The sequence below is a fragment of the Perca fluviatilis genome, chromosome 22, assembly GCF_010015445.1.
Source record: "Perca fluviatilis chromosome 22, GENO_Pfluv_1.0, whole genome shotgun sequence".
NCBI classification, from domain to species: domain Eukaryota; kingdom Metazoa; phylum Chordata; class Actinopteri; order Perciformes; family Percidae; genus Perca; species Perca fluviatilis.
This window is the reverse complement of record NC_053133.1, coordinates 6,278,303-6,298,879: the sequence shown is the minus strand read 5'-3', so window position 1 is coordinate 6,298,879 and position 20,577 is coordinate 6,278,303. Positions and strand designations below refer to the sequence as shown.

At 41.3% G+C, this 20,577-nt stretch overlaps 1 protein-coding gene across 4 annotated transcripts in view; it reads right to left on the bottom strand.

Annotated features, from left to right (window-relative positions):
• The window catches only part of mpp7a (membrane protein, palmitoylated 7a (MAGUK p55 subfamily member 7)), a 173,412-nt gene extending 155,134 nt beyond the window's left edge, over nucleotides 1–18,278 (bottom strand). The window contains exon 1 of one of the 4 annotated variants that reach the window (XM_039789958.1): nucleotides 18,000–18,278. The gene's annotated coding sequence lies outside the window, so the exon portion shown is untranslated. The remainder of the gene's footprint in view (nucleotides 1–17,999) is intronic. The other 3 variants (XM_039789954.1, XM_039789956.1, XM_039789957.1) reach the window with 3 other exon arrangements.
• Nucleotides 18,279–20,577: the final 2,299 nt, after the last annotated feature.

Genomic DNA, 20,577 nt, shown 5'->3' with positions numbered 1-20,577 from the left:
GGTTTTGTTTGAGTCATTTTGCTCACCAAAACCTGGTTGATCTTTGCTGCTGTGTCACTGTTTTATATTGACCTTAAATTACTAAAACTACTTTTGGACATAACATTTTGCAGATGCTAAATAAACAGCTCTTTCTGACTGGTACTGATATCAGCTCACACACAGGAGAGAGAATGAGACATTGATTAAGACGATATTTTGCAGGTATTAGGGCTGGGCGATATGGACAAAATCAAAATCACGATATTTTTGACCAAGACCTCGATATCGATACCGCAACGATATTGTAGTGTTGACTATTGGTGCTTTCACAAAATATTTACACAATGAGATTTTTGACAAATAATCATCAGTAATGTGGATATAATGACTAAGTGGATAAAGGCAAATAATAGAACAGTTACAACAGTCTGGTAAGTTCAGAAAATGACATCACTTTACTGTAATTCAGCCTTTAAAACCAGGAAAAGACAACACTTATGCCATATTACGTTATTACGATTTCCCAAATCTAAGACGATATCTAGTTTTATATCACCATAGATATAATATCGATATATTGCCCAGCTCTAGCAGGTATACATTCAAGCCACTTCACAAACATATTTCCCAGATCTCCAAGTGCAAATAGAGAGTAGCCATCTCTGTAACACACTGATGCTTCTTGAATTCATTTTAGACAACATTGTTGGAGATAACCTCATCATTTGGCTGAGAAAGCCCAGATAACTCTTGAGTGAGTCAGTGGAGGAGTACCTGGCTGCTATCTTCAGTGAGAATGAGATGAGATAATGCCAGTGCTGAGAAACTTTAAACAGATCTACATCATGTTCCATGCCTTATTAGGCTTCACTGACATAAAAACAAATGTTAGGCATTCAGAATATATGTGTATCAATATGTAATGGCAAATGCGCAAAAGTGTGTGTGTGTGTGTGTGTGTGTGTGTGTGTGTGTGTGTGGGTGTGTATGTGGGGGGGGGGAGGGAATGCAGCACAATGCCTCCAACTGTTGTTGAAAGAGAAATTATGTTTTGTTCAGAACAAGGCCTTACCATTTTCACAGTGCATACGGATACCACTGATGAGACTGACAGCACGGAGCAAACTGACCTTTACCACACGCTCTGGTGAAATATACCCAGGTGTGCACAATACACACATAGATTTACATTCAAACGCTTGCATACGAAAAAGCTGGCATTTCTGTCCCGTTCATTTCTTGAGAGCTTTTGTGCTTGCCAACTTTCCCCTTGAACCCCGTTGAAGCCTTGAGATGCATCTAGAGTTTTCTAAATAAGATCCTGAATGAAAACTAAAATGTGAGTGTTTCACATAGCCCTGGGCGATAAGGACCAAAAATCATATCGCCGTAGCTGAATGGCCATACATGATATACATTTTCACTACCGGTAGCTATTAAGTAGTAGCATATATATTGTTGTTCCTGTTGGGAAACATTTATGTTTAATGAAGTTACGTTATGTTTGCAGTACAAGCTGATGCTAGGAATCTTGTGTTTAAGGCAGGGATCCAAACTAACTTCTTTTTTTTGTTTTGTTTTTAAACTAGGAGCACTGCAGATTTTAGGGAAGGCAGAACATTTAGGAAAGCACAATTTAAAGTTTTATTTTAGTTCACAGTCACATTCAGAAATGTAAACAAAGTGGTATTACATTCATTTAAGTGCAAAAACCAAACCAAAACAAATGCATTAAATGTAAACAGGAGTTAAGTGGTCACTTGTTAGTGGTCCCTTTACTGCCATTACAGCAACAGAACAAGTAAACAACTTGTGCCTCTCCTCACTCTCCCTTAGAGCAACTCCCCTATGGGACACTGGAAGGCTCTGACGACCAGCCCTTGTAATTGGGCCTCCTTGATGTTTTTGCCCTGACTTAACCACGTCCGTCCAGCCTCCTTGGCGTCAGTCTCTTTCCAAGCTAGGTCCCTCTGTGCTTATTCTATAACAAATTTCTCGCTCACTTTTAAAGCTAGTTCACCTGTTCTCGTTATGTCCTTCTTCCAAAACAGTGGTGAACACCAGAAGCAATTGCCAGGAGTTTAGTTTTCCTTAAAGTGCTCATATTATGCTTTTTGGCTTTTTCACTTTCCTTTATTGTGTAATATATATACAGTATATATCTTTTTTGTACATGTTATACAGTAGGTTTACAAAGTGACAAAGCCCAAAGTCCCCCCCAAAGGGACTTAACATCTCCAACAGAAACCACTGTTCACAAACTGCTCCAAACAGCTCTGTTGTAGTCCAGCCTTTACAATTACAAAGACAAAGGTACACTTTGTAACACGACGCTATAATGTGCACGAATATGTGGCACTCCTCTAATAATCTAACTTTCTGACTGGCTAGTAAGTCCATACCTAAGTAAAAAAAATCAGAGCCTCAGCAGACACAAGACCATATGACCGATTTTTTAATAAACGGAGTCCGACCACCAGGCGATTTGCCGCAGGGTTGTGTGGCAAGGGGAGTGTCAATGAAATGGCACATTTGTGTGACGTCCTGTTTTGTTCTTTAACCCCCCTAAGTAGATTTCATATTTCACAACTACTGTTTTCCAATAGATCGTTTATAGATTATGTATTATGGATGTATTATGAGATAGATAGAGGCAGTTAGGTTTTCTGTTTACTGTACAGGACTCTCACACTGCCTCAAAACACACTGATGAGTCTGATCGCCGGTTACATGATTGTCCACCGCAGCGTGACGTGCATTTCTCAACTTTTCGCAGCAGTTTTTTTTTTTTTTTTTGCGTGTCCCCTCCTGCGGCACCCCCCGCCGCAGCCTAAACGTACTACCTCATTCAAAATGAATGGAAAGACCTGCGTTTTTGTTGCACTGTCTGACGCGAGGCTGTCTGGCTGAATGCCCACTCAGGGCTCCAGACTGCGACCAAATGGTCGCGTTATGCGGCCATTTTTTGAGACAGTGTGTAGTTTTTTTTTACCTACTTGCACAAGTGCGACCTGCAAATTTGATGACATTTTTATTTTTTTTGCATAACACTGTGATCTACACTTGTGTGTCTCGCTTTCATGGCAATCAGACTTTGCATTGGCTTCAATTTTTCAGAGCTGGAAGCCCCGTCCATTATTTCTCACACAGTCTTTGGTCAAGGCTGCATGATTAGCTAAACTTTTATCTTTCACAAGGAAGTTCTTGAAACTGTAACTTGTGCTGACCTTGTGACTAGTGTTGCTATAGCAAGATAGCTCACAGCATGATACTGTGTCACAGACTAATGTCACTTTACACGAGACCAACATTTCCTCTGTAGTTTCCTGTTAGACCAACAGCTGATGGTTTATATAAGCATTTTTTACATGGAGCCCAATAGCAGATTAATAGTTATATTAGCTCAAACAGAATCAAAATTACAGTGCACCAAAATATCCCAAGAAGAAAATGATCCACATGCAAGGAACTTGGAACTGACCCTTTAAATAATGTATATTTGTTTAAATATCCTTTGCCTGCAGATCTGAATTTGCAGTCCATTGGTAATGGGTGTTTTGTTATGAGGTGGTTGGTTTGGTGAATGTATCCCTGGCAAATCTCCCCCCCACACCATTTCCATCCTGTAAAGAAGCAGTCTGTTCCACAGTGGCCCACTGGCACACAATACTCCTCTGTTCAGTGGATGCCAAATGGCCCAGTCATCACCCTCCATGCCAACCCCCCACCCCCCACCCCTCCTTTGCTATCTCTCCCTGTCTTTTCTCTCTGTATCTGTCTTTCCCTGACCATAACAGAAGCTGCTGATGGTCAGTGAGATTAGCATCCTGCCGCTGAAGGGACAACTTCAAAAAGGACAAAGAAAGAGCTGCTTTGTCCCGGTCTGGTGCTGACGACCCCGGAAGTAAGAGAGGAAACTGGGTGGACAAAGCATTACAAGAGCCATTAGAATGACCAACTGTGAGCGCCTGAGTTTGGAGAAGGACTAAAAAACTGGCAGCATCTTGGTAGTTATTACATGCATCACATCAGACCCCTTCAAAAGGTCACCAATGTTTATTACTTCAACAAAAATATCTTTATTAGAGAGCTGTATTGTCAACTACCCAATTGGACTAGCTCAAACACTTTAGGAATTAAGACAAGCCATTGTGTCATGTCTGCTGTAGGTTTTATAAGGTTTTTTAAGATATCCAGTAACATGTCAATCCATGCAAGCTACAGTCCTTTACATATTGTACTATGCATAATAAGCAAACTCTCTGACCCAGTGAACCTGCAAACCAAACCCCAACTCCACCCTGCAGAGTCCATTTATTCAAACTCGATAGAAATCTAAACTGCCTCTACAAACTGCATGCAGTCACCATCGTTGCAAGCAACGTAAACTTCCTTAACACACACTGCTGCATGAACACCATATGCCCTCTGTTATCAAGGCTTGACAATCCAAACCAAACTATAAATATCACACTTTAATTTTACCAGAGCCGTAAACGTCCACTCAAAGCCACTTCCATAAGGTAACTTAGCAATTAGTGGTGAGCTAAGGCATACGTTTGCAGAGAAGCCTGTCCTTTGATATAACGGCACTGTATGATAGGCAGCAGAGAATGATTACAGCTGTTAAAATCTTAGGATGCTTCTTAAATAAAAGGGCAAATGCCAAATTACTGTGGCACATTTAGGCTCAAATTACACATGAGTGGCTGTGATTAGTAGAACACTTTTGATACTGTACTACTAAGTATAGTACAGTATGAAATGTGTTACCTAAAATAAAGTACAAAATAAAAGTAAAAAATAGTATGGCATCACATTTACGGCATATGTTGCGAGCACGATAAAACATGCTCATAAGCAAATTATATTATTTCACACGCGCAGATATTAACTGCCACTCGCACGATATAAGTCCTCGCGCACCAATTTAACAACCAAGAGTTGTACAGGCTGCTGCGAGGGTGAAAAAAATAAAAAAATAAAAACAGCAGAGAATGGCACCGGCGTACAGTATAAAACTAAGCAGCAAGCTTTTTCCTAAGGAGCATGTGTGCTCCTAAGCGCATAAAGAACTTTAGAGGCACAATGAATCTGTATCAAATAATATTTTTCTTTAACAAAATGGAAACAGAGATATTTTATTTATGCTTCAAACTGTATTTATTATTATGTATTGTATTAAATGCAGTTGTAGCTTTATCATAGACAAGAAGTTGTACCTTTATCATAGACAAGAAAAACAAAGAAAACTGTAGTGAATTTGTTTTGTTTTTTCCCTTTTAATGATCATATATATTAGTCCATTATTAGCTTCCTTGTGATGCAGACTTTATTGCAGCACAAAAATATTAAGTGTTTTAGAGGAAGTTTTTTAAGTGTCCCACTGAATCCAGACAGACACATAGAGATTTCAATCCAGTCAGCTATAGTCTCTCATTGCCAGACATTCCTCCACAGTGCCGCACAAGAGGGTCTGGCTAGTCCAAACAACATTCCGGGATGGGAGAAAAACGTGCTCTGGTTTATTGGCATTTCTTTAAACCGATCATAATCGTCATGGGCAGCGCGAACCTCCGCACGGAGCCACTGCAAAATAGCCTCAGGAAGGAACTTGTTTTAGTGGAAAATGTATGTTCAAAAGTTGTTTTACTCGTGCAAGGGAAAACTCAGATTGGACAGACAGTCTAGCTAGCTGTCTGGATTTACCCTGCAGAGATCTGAGGAGCAGTTAACCCTAGTCCTCAGAAATCCACCGGAGTTTAAAATTACAACACAAAGAAAGAGGAAGGAAACGGACATCGGCGAGAAGACATTCATCCGGCGGAATTTCCTGTGGCACCGGAGCAATCCCGGAAGTGGAACTTCGTGGCTATAGACTCGCTCTATAGTAAGTGACATATAGGGTTGGGTGGTAATACGGTATACCGCAGGGTCTTAAAAATAGCAACGGTATCAGTTTCAATACCATCATTAAGAAAAATGCAATGCACTTATATAGGAGACAAGGATTAAATATTAAATATAATTTATGTAATTATGTGTGGTTGTTATGTTATTATTGTTTCAGTATTAGTGTTTGGTATTCAGTTTCTGAACGGTGCACAAGCCAACAGTTTGGTGACGCCGTCTGAGCTTTACGTCAGAATTTTTAATTAGTCACGGTAATACCGTATACCACGGTAAAATAGGGAGGAGGTTTGACGGTATAAAAATTTTGATACCGCCCAACCCTATTGGCATAACAACGTAACTAATTAGGACATTAGGATTTGGTTGTAGTTCTTGATTATAAAGGGGAGAGACAAAGAAAGAGAGAGCATGCTCATGTGAAGGAGAGAGCGCAAAAGTGTGTCTTCAGTTCATAAAAATGAATGGTAACATTTTGGTCGCCTAAAGAAGTCTTGTTCAGCGTTCGGTTGTACTAAAAGACAATCTAAGGCAGGGCTTCTCAAAGTCCGGAACAAAGTCTACATCCGGAACAAACGCCAAGTCAATCCGGTCCCAGCCCACAGGTTATGAATACAAAACGGTATGAAGTGTAACGTTTTCCATTTTGAAATTCATTTTCTAATGATCAATAAATTGTCAGTGACGCACACAGTAGTGGTGTAACGGACCAAAGTTGATCCGTGATCCGCACGGATCCCCCCACGGTTTAGCGTGCAAGTGAACCATCATAGTGTGAAATACAGTTTTAGTGCCGCTGTTATATGAACGGGACGCAGCAGAGGTGTACTACGGAGTACGGCACAGTTCTTACTTCACATAAAACGCTTTCTTACATCACTTCCAGATAACTTCACGGAGAACAAGCAAAACGGCATTGGCGATCTGTTTTATCAAATAGGCCTTGATTGTATAGGGGAAACACAATGGATATTTGGCAGGGGTTATTGAAATGTTTTGGCTTGGCAGGTAGGCTTGTGCCAATTGGCAAATCAGATCGTATATCGCATTTAAAAAGGAATGATCGGCAGTTGGTTTTTCCTACACATGTATTAAAGCAATTTTCACTTCCTTACTATTAGAACTTACTGTTTATTTTCCGGTGTAAGTTAATAAGCACGAGTGACAAGAGAATTTTAAATCCTTGACGTTAATTACAAACCAGTTTGTCATCTCATTCCATGGATCGGACACCTGATGGGCTGTGTTTCTTTCGGACAGTCACCCAGCCTCCCTGGCTTCCCCGCTACTGCAAGGGGACGCACCGATTAATGTTACTGGGGGCTAAGAGACAGCCGAGTTTCCCTGGTGCTGAGGCTCACCTCCAACACGACAAAGAAACTACAGTTATTACATGTAGAATTGTCACATTATATATAGCTAAATTTGACATGTTTTTGTAAATTAGTTAAAGGGTTCAGTCTATCTGCTTGGGTTTTCTTAAGCTACAGTGTGTTAAGCTCTCTCTGCCACCATAGCAGAAAGGTTATGTTTGGGTCTTATTTTGTCCACCACATCTGACAAAACCTTATTACTCAGTAGGGCTGCACGATATGACCTAAAATCAAAATCACGATTAATTGCACATTTTACTGTGTAAATATATAATTAATCATATTAAATATCTTTTCTGAAGCCAAATGTTTCGACAGACTTAGTTTATTTTGCACAATTGCTCAGTTGACTCACTCAGTGTTTTTATCTCCATATTATTAGTTTTAATAATATTTTTTGGAGAACATTAGATTTTTGTCGATCGATGTTAATACGTTTTCGATTAATCGTCCAGCCCTATTACTCAGTCACTTATACTGTTTGATTAATGCCTAGAGTTACCACTGAATTATTTAGATATTAGACCTGTCTGTTAGTGGACATGTAAGGAATGTCTAACATAGGGGAGGATAATTTTAAGGCAATTTTAAACAAAATAACTTAGATGATATACAGGGAACACACAGTCCCATTGGTTTAGATATCTCACAATCCTATCCCCTTGTCTGCCATCATCCAGATTGAATAGTGTAATCACGTGGGCCAAGCCATCAAAGAGTGAAGATTGCAAAGTTAATGGTTCTAATAGGCTGCTGTGACGAGGTATTCACAGTGAAATTGCTGTAATTGCACTCAATGAGCAACGAGGGAATAGACAGAGAGTTGGCCAAGTGGACTAACGAAGAATGAATGCCTGTCCCATACATGCACACCCAAATATACAGTACATGCAGGAGCTTAAGAACATGCTTTCAAGTTCAGGGACAAAAGCTTGCATTCACACACAGGCACACAGACCTCCTTTTCCCATTCAAACATTTAACGTGTTCTGGAGAGCAGTCAAGAGGCAATTAAGGGGGGCAGACATGTTTGCAGGCAAATTAAAATCCAGCCCTAGGGGGTATGTAGACAGAAGGAGGTGGCAGGAGACACAGCAACAAGTGTACAGAGCTATAGCTGACGCTACTTGAGACACCCACACACAAAGGGCGTAGACTGTGAAAAGCAGTGTTGCTGTCTGGAGTCCCTGCCAACTGAAAGAAAACAGGCAGCTAAAGAAAACCCTCTTGAGCTAATCAGCAATATTCTGAAGGACTCAAGGACTCTGCAAGACCCCACCCACTGTCACAAAAAAGCCAGCACACCATATTAGTTAAGGACGATTTATGCTTCTGCGACGCCATGGCTACATACGTAGGTACGTTGAGATACCAACCCTAGCCTGACGTGCACGTCTAAAAAAATACACGTCATGGCGAAGCACAGCGCTTGGCCATGGCTCGGTAGCGCTGCATTTCTACATGCTCATTTCCAGTTCTCCTTATCCGTAAACCTAAACTAAGGGAGAGGTTTAACTTTTGTTACACTGACACTTTGTTTCTCTCACTATGACTCTAGAGTTGGTACACGCTCAGAAGATAATCACCGCCACTCTCTCACTCGCTCTACTTAGGGTTGGGCATCGAGAACCGATTCCTACTTGGAATAGTTTAAAAAAAAATTACGATTCCAGTAGAATCGTTTCTTTTTTGGAATTGTTTAGAGAAATTTGGTTTCAAATCCGATCGATTCCCAGTGTAATATGCGCAAGTTTTGGTTTCCGAAGCGGCCATGAAGCACAGTAAGCAGCGCTCTAGTCTGGCTTTATTTTACATTGAAAAAGCCCTGTAAAACTGCAAACCATTGAATAAAAAATAAAACGTTCTTCTTATTTGTGAAAATAGGCATGTTACCCGTTTCAACTCCACCCCTCAAAGAATCAGAATCGAGAATCGATAAGAACCGGAATCAAAAATCCAAACGATGCCCAACCCTAGCTCTACCACACACTTCCCACGCAAACGCTGGCCCTGCTATTCTCTTAAAGGTGCTCTAAGCGATGTCACACGTTTTTTAGGCTGCCTGTCCCCTGAACACACTAAACCTGTGGCCAGGTTAGCTAAGTTGGTAGAGCAGGCGTACATATATAGAGGTTTACTCCTCGACGCAGCGGCCGCGGGTCCGACTCCGACCTGCGGCCCTTTGCTGCATGTCATTCCCACTCTCTCTCCCTTTTTGTGTCTTCATGTAAAAACGCGGCCTCCGTAGACAGCCCAGGCTCCACAAACGCCAATAAACTGGCCAACCTGCACCACCAAACATAACAAACAGTGTTCCAGCCAATAAGGAGGATTTGGGGGTGGGGGTTGGGGGGGTTAATGCACGGAAGGGGGGGAGAGGGAATGGGATGAGGAGGAGGGAGGGGCGAGCTAGCCTCCGTTTTGTTTGACAAAACGTTGAACGTCAACAAAAACAGATGTCACCCAACATCGCTAAGAGCACCTTGAAAGAGATCGTGGCACACTGCAACGCATAAGTATAGACTTCAGGCCACTTACGTAGGCTAGGGCGAAAGCTCTGTGGCGCATTTCACAGAAGCATACATCAAGCTTAAGTCTCCCCTGTTTCTTCCCAGTGTCTCCTACCGGTCATCAAATCAATGCTTATACTGCAGCAAGGTCTAGGGGGAAATAGATATCTTGAGTGGTACCAGGAAATGAAACATGGTTTAATTGAATGCAGCAAATCCACTGAGTAAATGTGGATAATGGCATTAGATTTACAAGGAAAATACATTTAGAGAGCAACTCTGGACCATCTGTGCTTTCTCTCCTTATCACGTTTGATATCAATCATGACGGCAGCTAGGAAGCCAAGAGGAGTCATGTGGGGAAAGTAGGATCCCTTACCAGGAGTGTGTGTGTGTGTGTGTGTGTGTGTGTGTGTGTGTGTGTGTGTGTGTGTGTGTGTGTGTGTGTGTGTGTGTGTGTGTGCGTGTGCGTGTGTGTGTGTGTGTTGGTTTTATGGTTAAGTTACATAACATTTGGGCTCCAGGTAATCAGGTATTTTATCGGTTAAAATTTGGCACAAAAAACAGATTTAATTGACATATCATTTTCATTTGATTTTCACTTTCCTTTCATTTGTTTTGAATTCAACAAGCAATTTGTTGTATTTTAGCAGAATACTGAAAGCAGCAGAAAGGCAGAACTGAGTACATTTTAATATCTGTTTATTTATCGCAAGTAATATCATTATCGCGTTATTCAACAACGTTATGGCATATCGCATATTTTCCTCATATCGTGCAGCCCTAATAACTACCCTGAAATTGTGTCAGATGCTGCATAGTGTCGCAATATTTTCATCTGTATCTGTATCATCTTTTAGTCTAATTTTTTAAATACGTAAATAGTTATTTCTAGTCTAATTTTTTTTATGTAAATAGTTTTTTCTTTCTACATTATCTGGTAATGTTTGTTGTCATTGTTTTCAAAAAATAGTTCATAAACCCTCCTTTGACTATTTAACTACTGAACGTAGCCATCGCATTCCGCCCAGTCACATCCTGCGCCACCCACCACCAAAAGTAAATTCTTAACCTGTGGGAAACACTATAGGTTTCAAACAAGCAAAAGAACATCCACCATTAGGTTCAATAATCCTCTTCTGAATGTTAATTTCTTATAGGACCTTACCCTCTACAACCTGCGACCATTACTTTGTTTTCAAAAGGGCCGTGTTACGTTTGCTTCATGTGGCGTTACTCACGCAAGTTTGATCGCTCATGTTGACATATTTGAACTCACGAGAATACGAGAATGACAAAAAAACGTCGCATGTTTGCGCCGCGTCACTTGTGTCGGCCGCCGCAAATTTTCTTCTAGTCACGTATTTGCATTGACTTTGTATGTAATCCAAAGCCGAATTCGGGCGGAAATGCCTCTGTGTGAACGCACCTTTAGACTTTTGTGAGAGAAAAAGTTGCATCCCCATCTGTCATTTAAAGACTTACAGAAACAGGCAAGGAGCAGATGGTGTCAGCGTGTAATGTGTGCGTTACAACATTACTGCGTTCTAATTACCCTTAGATGAATAACAGTCTATATCTTATACGGCATGGTCAAGTTACTGTCCCTGTCATCTTTAGAGATCAAGGCAGGAAGGAAAACATCAGTCACAGGACCAGTGTATGGTAACCAAGCTCCTCAAGCACTCTAAATATCAACACAAGATACATGATTGCAACCTCATGGTCCATAAATACAGCACCGGATATCCATCATTGACAGGTGACAAAGATCCTCTCATGCTGATGGTGCATATCTTCAAAGTTATTGCACTTGTTTGCTTGACATTCATTCTGAGAAGTCATCAAGTCAATTTTCCATGAGCATACAGTACTAACATAAATACTACCTACAAGTACACAAATCCTCCGCGGTTGCTGTGATTTACTGGACGGAGCCACAAACAAGTACACACTTTGGCCTATTTTGGTTGTCTTCGCTCCAAGTAGGCTATATTGAATTATTCACAGGGCTGCCATAAGGGGAATAGGCGTAGTAATGCTAGGCAGGGGCCACGCATGGAAACCCCTCATGAATAAAACATTTGACAAATAAGCTTGACGTAAGTCAAGTGAACCCATTGCCTCGCTATGTAAGGCTATAGCCTTCACTAACTACTGACAAATTGGTTACAAGTTGTTACAGACTTAAAGTATGTCTCCACTTGATTGTGAAAAAAAAATCCTTTTAAGCAATGTTTTAGCTTTAAACTAAAAAATGGACTTTAAAAACTTCAAATTTGCAATATTAGGATCAAGGCATTTTGTGTACGTTATTCCCACAGCAATAGCTCGTAGTACAAGTTCCTGTTAGCCCAAGGCTTTAAATGTAAACCACAGAGTTAACCTACATTATTAAATGAGGACCACTGAACTTCACATCTGAAGCTTTTCACTTAAGAGTGTATGCCTTGCGCCCACATAGCTCAGTTGGTACAGTGGGCTCCCATATATAGAGGTTTACTCCTCGACGCAGCGGGCCCGGGTTTGACTCCGAGCTGCAGCCCTTCGCTGCATGTCATTCTCCCTCCCTCTCCCCTTTCATGTCTTCAGCTGTCCTATCAAAAATAAAGGCCAAACATGCCGAAAAAATTATCTTTAAGAGTGTATGCCTTAAAACGGCAATGAAACCGTGTCCTATAACTATACAGTGCACTTCCAGACCACTCACGTCTAGACCTATACAGTAACACATTATGGCTTAACCTTTTCCCTGAGAGTTCAGAGCCAGGCTTGCTTTCCCACACCCAGGACTTTTATTAATGCCACCACCGTTCATTCAGCCTCTCTGCTTTCTCCATCAAAAGCCAGCCTGCAATGAGTCAGGAGGGCAGCATGCCTACAATGTGAGCACAGCTTTGGAGATGGAATATAACTAAGCCAACGCAGGTGTCTGATGGCAGCCATTTGCTGGGTGGGCCCATTCCAGCGCAGCACTGCAGAAGCTTAAGGGGTGCTGGGAGAAACCCTACACCTCTGTAGGACAGGCAGGGGCTAAACAACACAGCATCACTTCTGGCGATGCTGTGTTGTTCATCTGTGACACTGCCAAGTACATCACTTTAATCTCTCCGTGTGGGATCAGCAGAGCAGCAGGAGGCTCGCAAGTCCATTGCAGACTCGCAACTGAGATTAGTGATAATATCGAGTAACATGGTGATTGTGCATGAACAGAAGGATAGATGAACGGAACGATGTCCTGTCCTATGTGTTGCTTAATTCAACACAACAATAATGATGAGGAGTCATTAGTCAGCAATAAACCAAGGCAGATTGACTCAAAGTTCAGTTTTACAATATGGACTGCAACACTCTGCCCCAGTAGGGCTGGGCAATGTATCAATATTACATTGATATATTAGACTAAATACCATCATAGATTTTGGACATCGTAATATGGCATAAGAGTAGTCTTTATGGTTTTAAAGGCTGCATTACAGTGTAGTGATGTCATGTCAACAGACGTACTAGCTATTTCAGTATTTGCCTTTACCCACTCATTATATCCACATGATGATTATTTTTTTTAAACTCATTGTGAAAATATTTTGTGAATGCACCAATAGACCTTTTTCACAGCAGACATGTCATAGTAGGAAAAGCACAGGTGTATTCAAAACCATTAATGATGGCTGCATTCCACTTAGGAGAGGCCCTGGTATTGTGCATGCTGACTCACTGAAATAGCTTACTGGGACACTTGATGGAATGGAGGCATCATTAAGGTTATTCATTTCAGCTATGCTTTTCCTACTGTGACAAGTCAAAATGTCTGCTGTGAAAAAGGTCCATTGTCAATCCTACTATATCATCGCAATATTAGAATACAAGAATATTGCAATATTAGCTTTTGTCCATATCGCCCAGCCCTATGCTAAGTGTAGACCCTAATAAGGAAGACCTCAGACAAATACAGTATATTCAGTATAAATACAGGGTTTCCCACAGCACTTTGCAGTTAAGGCGGCCGCCTAAGCAACACACGCCTGCCGCCTTAACTACGTCATCAAAACAAAATGTATATGAGCAATATCCGCCGTGTTACTCTGTCCTGTTTTCTCCCTTTCATTCCAAACCACACAGTTGACAACCTGCTGGTGGAAGCGGTGGAGACAGGCTCGGACATAAACGCCACGGGCCGCTGTGCGGTCAGTCTCGCAAGCGGTTTCAGGAAAGTGGCTGCATGTGTCTGACAATGCACAGAACATTAACCAGTATAAGCCTACAGCTGTCCACGGACAATAAGTGAGGAAAATGTGTCTGAGCCTCCCGGACAGGTGAACTGAGACTCCGTTTCCTGCTTGTCGGTCAATGGTTAATGATCAGTTAACATTTCATTTCATTGTTCTATCTTTTGGAAGGCTGGCTGCCAAAAATCGCCACTTAGTAGCTAATTAATTAGCCTGAGGTAAACGATAGCTATCAGTAAACAGAAGTGACGTGGTGGCTGGCGTCTGGTGTGTGCGCCAGTGTTTGTGTGTGCGCGACCTGCCCCCCACGAAGCTCCGCCGACATGCAGACAGCAGAGCAACAGAAGAAAGTAGCTGCACCTTCGCCAAAATGAAGACTGAAAAACAGAACTATTTTGGTACAAACATTTACTATAGTATTTATTAATTACATATTATTATTTAAATGTAATATTTAGTGTTTAATAAATAATTGTTACATGTAGTATAGAGTCTGTAGTCTCCCCCAGAACTATTTGACAAGCTGAATTTTCAGTGCTCTGGCTGCTCTAGTCTTTTTCTTTACCAGGACACCAGAATGACTGCATTCATGCAGGAACAGATATTTGTAATTATTGTATTCCAGACTGTCAAAATGAGAAGAGCCATTGCCTACTGCTTGTCAGACTCCAAATTAGGATCCATTTAGTCCCTGTGTGGCATTTCAAATTTTGATCTTTGGAGGTGTTTTAAGGAATGGGTAGGAAGGAAAGGTGAGTGAAATAAACAATGAGGTTTAAAATTACCTCACTTCTCTTCAGACAAGGCGATTTCCTGTGATTTTGAGTGAGCTGATAGTGATCCAAACTAATGCTTGGATTAAGAGCCTTAACCACTATATCCTACCCACCCTTAAGCCCCAAGAAAATGCTGAAGCCAACTCTTGGCTTTGTCCCTGGCCATAAACAGCGCAATGGGCTGCGGACAGGTTTCTTATCAACACAAGCTGCGCTGTTGCAATGACAGGAAGCATTGGTCTCAATCAGCAGGTTGCTCGGGATGAATTCTGGGAGTGGAGCCTTGTGCGCATAGCATTCTTAGTTCCCACACCTCCCTCCCCTAGTCGGTGACCCTCCACGCCAGGAACAAAACCCTGGGAATGTGAGCTATGCAGAGCTGCAGCTCGGAGACACCTGTTAAGACAACCAATACAGGGCAAAGCCTCCTACGCTGGGCCTCGTCTGAGCCGCTGCATCCGACCCCACCCTGACCTCGGTAGCCTATACTCCAGCACAACAATCGAGCATCTGTTTTCATGTAACAGGCACACCTCGCTGCCCAGCTGGAATTTTTTTTATTTTATTTTTTTTTTTTACAGCTAGAGCACCATAACAGTGACGAGGAGACCAACAACTAAATACGTAAATGAATGATGGGACATGATGCAGAGATTGTAAACAGCAAGCTCCTCGGTCCTCGGCTAAACCCGAAGTGGCACTGTCCCTCCTCCGCGAAGGCCGTCTCCAAGCTCTTATTTCTACCCCCAGGACCGACAAGTAGGGCTGCACAATTAATCGAATTTTAATCACGATCACGATTTTGGCTTCCCACGATCAAATTTGCGTGATCGAGCGATATTTAAAATGAGTCATTCCGTTCATAGAATGCTCCTTATCAAAGTTTTTGCAAAGCCAATCTAGTGCTCCATAAACCCAGAGTGATGGCTCTGCATAAACCACCGTCTGATCACGTGCCTCCATGAGCCAATCAGAGTTATTCCCTGCACCGCGCAGCTTAGTTTCTAGATGTAGACAGTCACAGAGGACAGAGTAACGTGAGGAAAATTCCACAACAGGTAGCAGTTGGTCATCATAAGCCGGTCACGAGGTTTACCAGTTTACCAGTAAACGCAACATTTTATCCAGGCCATTTTGTTTTTCAGACAACAGCAGTGACCAGTGCTAGTTTGTGTCTTTTAGCTCATAGCTTTAGCAGCAGACTGTTGGACGCCCCGCTGTTGGAATCCAATACAGTCACACTTTTACACCGTTTAGCGGTCAGCATTTTAGCCGTGCTTAATCCAGTTACTACTGTAGCTAACTGTAGGCTAACGTTACCTGCTGTGTAACGTGTTATTAGTGTTTACTAGCGTGACATGCAGCGATGTTTATGTTGCCTCTAACGTGGGTTTCGGAGCATCAGAGCGAAACGCAGACATGTAAGTGGCAGCGTAACGAGCCACCGAAATCCGCGTTGCTATTTCGTCGATACGATATTCGGTAGATACCGAGCACCACATGCGCCGTTAACGTGAACAGAAAATTACGGTGCCTGTACATCTTTCATGGCAAACGTGCATGTATGGAAAGCGGTCGCTCAACAGCTGAAATGGCATACTCCTTCACAGTATCCTTCAATAAAGAAGGAATGTAGCACAATATGTATTAGCAGGAATGTAGCACAATATGGATGTAAATTAGTTATGATTAGCCTATGTGACACTAAAATTTGTTTTGGTTAAAATCAACAAATAATCGTGATAATTAATTGTGATCTCAATATTGATCTAAATAATCATGATTATCATTTTGGCCATAATCGTGCAGCCCTACCGAGGAGCGAGCATCGAGGAGGGATCACTGAGGAGCTATAGCCAAGGAAACACAAGAGCAGCCTTCCTGGAAGCCGTGCAGCTGAAGGAGTTGCTAACTCCACCCGTACAGCTGACGAATTCATGGGACACTTCAGAGGAAAGGACGTCTCATCCATCTTAAACACATTTGCTCATTGTATTCTTGCAACATTCTTTCCAGCGACGAAACATCAAGTCCTGCACTTCTGCAGAAGGATGACTCATGTCTGCATTCAAGAAGTAAGCCGATTCTGCCACGGGGATTAAATGACCCAATGCAAAATAATGGCATTTCAATTTTATTTTTTTAATCGTTAATGACATCTTGGGTCTCTCTGAATGGTTACCACATCAAGAAACAAATGATATCATGGCTTTTGAGAGTGTTATTATGCATTTAAAGTAAAGAGACACAAGGGTCTTATTTCATGTGACAAGGGCTTATTCACACCATGACGTAGCCTACCCTCAAGCAATAATGGTTATGAAAGAAAAGTCAAAAAACACATGGTGTCCCCTATCATTATAATATCTAACTATGCAAAACAAATGGAATATGATGGAAGCTGGCCAAGTGCTGAGTCTCCTAGTAGGCTGGCAGCTTAGAGGCTTGGCGCTGTCAGTCAGTGACAAGCTCCGTGTCACCACACTTGACTTTGCAGGGCACAAGGGCTATGTATTCCCTCTGGCCACACACTACATGGCACACTGTACTTCCTGGAGAGGAGAAACTCTGTGTGTGTGTGTGTGTGTGTGTGTGTGTGTGTGTGTGTGTGTGTGTGTGTGTGTGTGTGTGTGTGTGTGTGTGTGTGTGTGTGTGTGTGTGTGTGTGTGTGTGTGTGTGTGTGTGTGTAAGTTGAGGCTTGTGACACGAGGAAATTTGGTTAGGTTACCATACCTAGACTAGTATTTCCTTTTGTTTTCTAGGCTAAGCAGTGGGGTTATAAGAGGTTCTACTGGAGCTTTTTGTATGTTATCATTGCAATTACGAAACATTATTTTAACACTACACTAAAGCGACATTCACTCTCCCTCGGAAACATCCCACAAGATGTCAGGTGAAATTTAATTGAAACAAATAGTACTTATACGTCTTACTAGTGAAGAACCATGCACCTAGCTATTGGCTAGCAATAACAGAAGTTCGCTGCTAGAGTTAACGTTACTTCATCAGCGACTGAGTAGCACACAAACCAAGTCTATCGTTAGTAATATCGCTATGTTTTTAGGTATTACCCTGCATTCCCCGTAAACCCATAACAATATTTTCGACTTTTTTTATTACGAAAATCCCCACTGCCTCGTCTTTTTATTCCTTTCACAATTGTAAATATAAGTTCTTAGCTAACGTTAACATTAGACAATATGTTGGCAAGTTACTCACTTAGCATCGGAGGTCGGAGTTGAATGGCTTCTTGCTGCTCACAATGTACTCCAATGGTTCCTTCGAAAATAAAACTTTTCAGTTGTTTTATTCTCCACTTTAGAAACCGCGGTTTGTTTCTTTAAACCTACTTAACGGACTCCTGCTTTCTGTGGCTGTCTACTGAACACAACCTTTCAAAATGTTACGCCTCGGCCGTGCAGTGCCACTCTCCAAGACGGTTAAAGTGGTCTCTCAAGGCGCTGATTTGGAAACAGTTTGTGTATTTAAACACAACGTTAACGTGTGGCTATGTGACAACACAAAACTGTTCTGAGATCTGTGCCGTGCAGGGCTTTTGCCACAGAGGCCGCCCACTCTGTTCGTTCATTTGTCAGTATTCTATGAGGGTGTGCTCAGTCCTTCAGGTCTTTATTTTTATTGGCTTAAGGTGTTGCCAATCATCCGCAAACTCCGCCTTAAATTCGCTTCTCCGCCTACAGGAGAAAACAAAACAAACGCACTTGGACAGCATGATTGTTTTAAAGGAGATCTGTGTCAAATTAATATTATTCATTAATGTTATGCCCGTTGGGCCAGACAGCCCACACACATATTGGAGCATATATCAAGCTTAAGCCTTCTATGTGCTCGATCCCATCACTGACATATTTTTTTGCATTGAGGTTTTTTGATGCACCTATGTAGTTTACATAATTTAATGTGTTGTCAGTTATTATACCTTGGTCCTGAGAGAAACAATATTTTATCCAGCTGCATTTTTTTAAATACTAGAGATACAGAGAAATGCTGTTTGATACCTCCACCTACAGGTCATCTTCAGACATAGTGCAGCAAGTAGGCCTAGTCAAAGACCAGAAAAGGCATTTTGTAAAGGATTTAAGTTGATTCTTCTACAAATATAATAAATAAATAAAATGTGTCTTGAAATAGCTAAAGTTAGACCAGTGTATCGTCAGTCACAGTCAAGTGTGGTGATCCTACTGACCACTGAACAAGGACACTGCCAAGGTTCCTAACAGAATACACCTCTGATGTTGTTGACAATTACCTCTTTCTCCAGTGTCCCTTTAATATTTGCAGCATATTTAATATCTGCAATATATTTAATATCTCATAATTCATATTTGTACATATCTTGACTTTGGTGTATATATTTTCTCTGTTGTATAAGTAAAAAAAATGATATGTCAAGCACAATACTGGAGGGGGCAACAAAGCATTTTACTGCACATATATGCATGTGTTGAGTATGTGAAAAATAAAAACTTGAAACTGATCCTGAGAAATCTTGCACTCATAAACTCTGTTTTTATTAAATGCAGCAAACAAATAAGTGGACACCTGAAGGCAGCAAAAAAGTGTTAGTGTGTGTGTGTGTGTGTGTGTGTGTGTGTGTGTGTGTGTGTGTGTGTGTGTGTGTGTGTGTGTGTGTGTGTGTGCATGCATGTGTGCTGTCTGTGTGAACAAGTTCCAGAAATGTGCAAACAATAGAAGCACCTCCTTTTGTGCCCCCTTGTCCCCACATTAAAGTGAGTTGTGTGCCAAAATGCTGAACTGCAGCTTCTTTTGTCCTCAGCCTGGGATATGATGTTGGGTATATTGTCTGGGAACAATGGAGCCCAGCAGCCCGCTTCAGATGCTCACTCGTAATATCAATACAACCTGGTCAAAGCCACAAAATGTGAAGAGACTACTCTGCATGCACACACTGTTCCATTTCAAAAGCCTAAGAGTAGACTTGCAAATTATCATTATACTTATATACAGTGCTAAGCATAAGTGAATACAACCATGCTAAAGTTGACTAAAAATAGGAATAAAAAAATCATCTTTTGGAAATTGATCTTAATGCCTTAAAAATTTTTAAAAAATCTAACCTTTAAGGACACCAATTTTCTTTGTGAATGAATAATGTATCGTAAATAAATAAATGTACTTCCTTAAAATACAGGGGGCATAAGTAAGTACACCCCTATGTTAAATTCCCATAGAGGCAGGCAGATTTTTATTTTTAAACGCCAGTTATTTCATGAATCCATGATACTATGCATCCTGATAAAGTTCCCTTGGCCCCGACCCCACATCATCGCATACCCTTCACCATACCTAGAGATTGGCATGGGGTACTTTCTCTCAGTGCAATCAAACCAGCTATTAGGCTAACTGAAAACCATGCCAATCTCTAGGTATGATGAAGGGTATGTGATGATGTGGGGGGGGGTATTTTAATTCCAAAGGCCAAGGGAACTTTATCAGGATGCATAGTATCCTGGATCCATGAAATAACTGGCCTTTAAAAATAAAAATATGCCTGCCTCTATGGGAATTTAACATAGGAGTGTACTTGCTTATGCCCCCTGTATTTTAAGGAAGAATATTTATTTATTTATTTATTTACGATACATTATTCATTCACAAAGAAAATTGGTGTCCTTAAAGGTTGGATTTTCCTCATTTTTTTAATTAAGGCATTAAGATCAATTTCCAAAAGATGATTTTTTTATTCCTCTTTTTAGTCAACTTTAGCATGGGTGTATTCACTTATGCTGAGCACTGTATTTGTATATCATCCCTC